Consider the following 5,440-nt stretch of genomic DNA (forward strand, 5'->3'; position numbering starts at 1 on the left):
TAGTAATCTGCAAAGATCGGTACATACTGTGCTTGCTTCATTATGAAGGATGTCTGTTCTCATAGACATTTATGTGGTGATACTATAGCTAGTATGTAGGTGCTTATTATAGAATAATTTCACTAAACATGACTCGCACAGCTGAACAACTGATGGAGTTCACTCATGTGTCAGCAGTTGTTCACATAGTGATAGTTGTACAAGTGTCCTTAGACTTGAGGTCATCATAGTCATCTTGTGTACACCGAACTATATTTTGCTTTAGTTCTTAGTCTCCAGGGATAATTACAAGGGTTCTTCTGGGTGTAAGAATTTGTACGCGAAGATAGTGAATGATCAATAAAGGATCTACCCCTTCCAGTGAAGGAAGAGAAGGTTCTATGTTGATCCACTTATGCTAGTTCAGGAATATCTGTCCAGAGTGAACGGCATTAGAAAGGAGTTTCTAGTTCACATTAATTACAACTAAGCATAGTGAATGGGAAAGCATATGATTAAATTAGATAGGCTTGACACAAGATCCATGACTTGTATTTAATCGGGAAATTGCAGGGTAGAAGGAATTGATTATACGGTAACTATTCATTGAATAGGTTCTTGGTATTCTAAGTAGTGAATTCGTATTATCCGGATAGTCGCGATATGCTGAGAAGTATCCCTCACGATGTAGAATAAATATGATTAATTTATTAATTAATCATATTTAATGAATTATAGAATTTATATAAATAATGATAAAATAGTTTTATTATTATTTATTTCTACTACCGGCTTAATATTGAACCTACAGGGTGATGAGTGGCATTTGATACCAGTTAGAACGTCTTATAATGGCTTGAATTGATGTCTTGAAATCAATTATTTTGTGTATTTGATGCGTTTTTCTAGTGTTTTTGCATTTCAGGGTATAACTTGCGAATTTAGGGGGATTTCATCAAAATAAGCTTAGGAAAGTACTTGGAATCAGTTGCGGGGAGTTGTGCGAAGAAATCAGCAAAATTAGGACCAAAAATTAGAATTTTCCAGAAGCTGTCCAAGCGCCCTCCTGGGATATGGGGCGACCTTCTAGAGGTGCAGGCGCCCGCTTGGGACCTGGGGCGGCCGCCTGGGGTCGGAATAATTAATTCTGGATTTTCTAATTAGACTTCTAGTGGGCTTCTGACGACGCTGTTTCTTGTGGATTCTTATATAAGAAATCTTGGGAGACGTTTCACAATAACAAGCAAAAAAGAACAAGTATCAAGCAAGCAAGGAGCAAGGAGAGAAGATTAAGAAGACCATTTTAGCACACCATAACGAAGAAGAGGAAGCATACGTTATCTTGTGATTCATTTATTCGTTGTAACAGTGGATGCTAGTTTTCTTTACTTTGAACCTTAATACTCTTGTGACATACTCTGGTTTTAATAAGTATTTTATTAGTTTATATTGTCGTGTTATTATAATGTTTTCATATGAACCCATGGTGACGATGAGTTCTATCATGGGCTAATCGTGATCATGGGGTCGTAGCGGATTTATGATGGATTTCTTTGGTTAATTCTTTAATACCTTGGTATGTGATGATTGTATGATATCTAGCATAGGTTGTGCTTATTCGTCTCATGTGCGTCGCGAACATATAAGATAGCATGTTAATCTCTTGTGAAGCGACAGTGAATCTTGAGATTTAGAACTTGCCATGCTAGCATAGGTTTATGTATTGTATGCATGATTAGTGGGTAACTCTAACCGTTTTACTTGCCCTGTGTAATCATAATGAATAATTTGCGCTTAAATCGTTATATTGTCAATTTCCGTAGACATATAGGGTCTCAACATAATTGATGCATATTCAACTTTTATCTTAATTATGGATGCTTGGTAGAATGGTACTGGTGCAATGAAAGTTGGCTTTTATCAGTTTCGTGTTGTTCGATTAATGACATCACCGTTACATGCTAAGGGTAATAACAATGACTAGTAGTAATGAAGTTATGATCTCATGTGAGTTTAATATTGTTAATTCAAGTGTCAGTTTAAGTGTTTAATTTTTGTAGTTATTAATTAGTTAATCAACCTTAAGTGTTATTGTCTTGACATTGAGAAGTAATCATACATTGGCGAGTAAGTGTTAATTAAACATAATTAGTCTGAGTCTTTGTGGGAACGAACTAGAAATTATTCTATAATACTTGTGAACGCGTATACTTGCGTGAATTATTAGCGCATGCTTTGTACCAAACAAGTTTTTGGCACTGCTGCCGGGGACTCGGTGTTAAGTTGTTTAGTTTATGTACTTGCCATCAGTGGTCATTAGGACTCATTAATTAAGACTTGTTACTTATTATTTCCGGTTGTGTTTCAGGTACTTTAACGAGCATTTATGCAAACACGTTCTCGCACTCGCAAGAGGACTCTAGATATGGCTGAGAAGACAGATTCAGTTCTTGATATTCTGGAGAAGATAGATTTTGAAGATTCGGATAAAGAGAGTGAAAAGAAAGAATCGGTAATCATGGGTGATCGTATGGTTCCCACAGATCCAGCTCTTATGGACTTTTCTCGGCCTAAAATTGATGACATTCAGTCAAGCATCATTCATCCGTCTATTCAGGCCAATACTTTCGAAATCAAGCCGGGCCCTATTCAGATGGTACAGAATTCTGTATGTTTCGAAAATGCTGTGACAGAAGATCCCAACATGCATATCAGGAATTTTGTCGAGATCTGTAGTACTTTTAAATATAATGGTGTTACTGATGAGGCTATCAAGCTGAGGCTTTTCCCATTCTCTCTGAGGGATAAAGCTAAGGACTGGTTACATTCTTTACCAGCTGGGTCCATCACTACTTGGGAAGATCTTGCGTAAAAGTTTCTGGTAAAGTTTTATCGAATGGCCAAGACTACGGCTATGAGGAGTGCTCTTACTCAGTTTGCGCAGCAACCAACAGAATCTATGTGCGAAGCTTGGGAGCGCTATAAGGAGATGTTGAGAAAGTGTCCACATCATGGTATACCTGACTGGATGGTGATCACTGGGTTCTACAATGGTTTGGGGGCCCAATCTCGGCCCATGCTCGATGTAGCAGTTGGAGGTGCCTTGTGGGCCAAAAGTTATACTGAGGCCTATAATCTTATTGAAACTATGGCTGCAAACGAGCATCAACACCCAACTCAAAGGATGATGCCAGGGAAGGTAGCAGGTATTCTGGAAGTTGATGCAGCTACAACTATTGCAGCGCAGCTCCAAGCGCTGTCTATGAAGGTCGATTCTTTAGCCAACTATGGAGTCAATCAGATAGCTATGGTCTGTGAGCTTTGTGCAGGCTCTCATGCTACGGATCAGTATTCTCTTGTTAATGAATCTGTTCAGTATGTGAACAATTATCAGCAACCACAACAGCCTATGCCAGCTACTTATCATCCTAATAACAGAAATCATCCCAATTTTAGCTGGATCAATACTCAGAATGCTGTTCAGCAACCATATCAGCAAGTTGTAAGTAAGCAGTTTAATCCACCTGGATTCCAGCAACCTCAGCAATATGTTCAAAGGCAATCATATCCGTAACAAGGAGGTGCTGCTCCACCTTCTAGTGCTGATTTCGAGGAGCTAAAGCTGTTATGCCAAAGTCAGGTTGTTTCTATCAAGACCTTGGAGAATCAAATCGGTCAAATAGCTAATGTCGTGCTCAATCATCAACCTGGCACACTTCTCAGTGATACTGAGGTGCCAGGAAGGAAGGAAGTTAAAGAGCAAGTCAAAGCTATTACCTTAAGGTATGGAAAAGTTGTTAAAGTTGAAAAAGCAAAAGATGGAGAAGCTAAAGTTGAAGATGGAGAAGAGAAGCAAAAGGAGAAAGAGGTGGAACCAAGGAAGACTACTGTTGAACACACTCTGCCTGAGGGTAATACAGGGGAGAAACAGCTTTATCCTCCACCACCTTTTCCTAAGCGATTGCAAAAACAAAAGCTGGATAAGCAATTTGGTAAGTTTCTGGAGGTGTTCAAGAAACTTCACATCAACATACCTTTCGTTGAGGCTTTGGAGCAAATGCCTAGCTATGCAAAATTCATGAAAGGTATTCTTTCAAGGAAGGTGAAACCGGATGATCTTGATATTGTTGCTCTAATGGAAGAGTGCAGTGCTGTGCTGCAATAAAAATTACCTCCAAAGCTTAAGGATCCAGATAGCTTCACCATTCCTTGCACCATTGGCAAGTTGTCATTTGACAAGTGCCTTTACGATTTGGGAGCAAGCATCAATCTGATGCCGTTGTCTATCTTTAAAAAGCTAAATTTGCCTGATCCAAAGTCCACCTATATGACTCTACAATTAGCTGATCATTCTATTACATACCCACGAGGCATCATGGAGGACGTGTTAGTAAAGGTGGATAAGCTCATCTTTCCTGCAGACTTTGTCATTCTAGATTTCGAGGAAGATAAGAAGATTCTCATAATCTTGGGAAGACCTTTCTTGGCTACAGGACGTACCTTGATAGATGTGCAAAAAGGTGAACTTACTATGAGGGAGCAAGATCAGGATGTAACATTCAATGTATTCAATGCAGTGAAATTCCCTACAGAAGATGAGAAGTGCTTCAAGGTGGATTTGATTGATTCTGCGGTAACTTCAGAACTTGATCACGTGCTAAGGTCTGATGCCTTAGAAAAAGCCTTATTGGGGGAATTTGACAGTGAAGATGAAGAAGGCAATGAGCAACTACAATATCTAAATGTTTTTCCTTGGAAGCGAAAGCTAGACATGCCATTTGAATCTCTTGGTAATACTGATCTTAAGAATGCTGAGGGAAAGCTCAAACCATCTATTGAGGAAGCACCTACTTTGGAACTTAAACCATTGCCTGAACATATGAGGTATGCTTTCTTAGGTGATGCATCTACTTTGCATGTTATTATTGCATCTGACCTTTCAGATAGCGATGAGGATAAGCTTTTGAGGATCTTAAGAGAATTCAAATTGGCCATCGGATGGACTATAACAGATATAAAAGGGATCAGTCCTTCATACTGTATGCATAAAATTCTGCTAGAGGAAGGTAGCAAGCCAACTATTGAGCAACAGCGAAGACTGATCCTATCACGAAAGAAGTGGTGAAGAAGGAAATTCTAAAGTGACTGGATGCAGAAATCATATATCCTATTTCTGATAGTTCTTGGGTGAGCCATGTGCAATGTGTACCTAAGAAAGGAGGTATTACTGTGGTAGCAAATAAGAAGAACGAGCTCATCCCCACTCGAACAGTCACAGGATGGAGGGTATGCATGGACTACAGAAAGTTGAATAAAGCCACAAGGAAGGATCACTTCCCTCTTCCATTTATTGATCAGATGCTTGACAGGTTGGCTGGTCATGAGTATTATTGTCTTCTGGATGGCTATTCGGGTTACAATCAGATTTGCATTGCACCAGAAGATCAAGAAAAGACTATTT

General features: G+C 39.1%; 1 non-coding gene across 1 annotated transcript; it reads right to left on the minus strand.

Moving 5' to 3' along the window:
* Positions 1-2,890: 2,890 nt before the first annotated feature.
* On the minus strand, positions 2,891-2,997 carry LOC141662989 (small nucleolar RNA R71). The gene has a single exon (XR_012551084.1). It is a non-coding gene; the product is annotated as a small nucleolar RNA R71 (small nucleolar RNA).
* Between the last annotated feature and the right edge of the window lie 2,443 nt (positions 2,998-5,440).

The sequence above is a fragment of the Apium graveolens genome, chromosome 5, assembly GCF_009905375.1.
Source record: "Apium graveolens cultivar Ventura chromosome 5, ASM990537v1, whole genome shotgun sequence".
NCBI lineage: Eukaryota > Viridiplantae > Streptophyta > Magnoliopsida > Apiales > Apiaceae > Apium > Apium graveolens.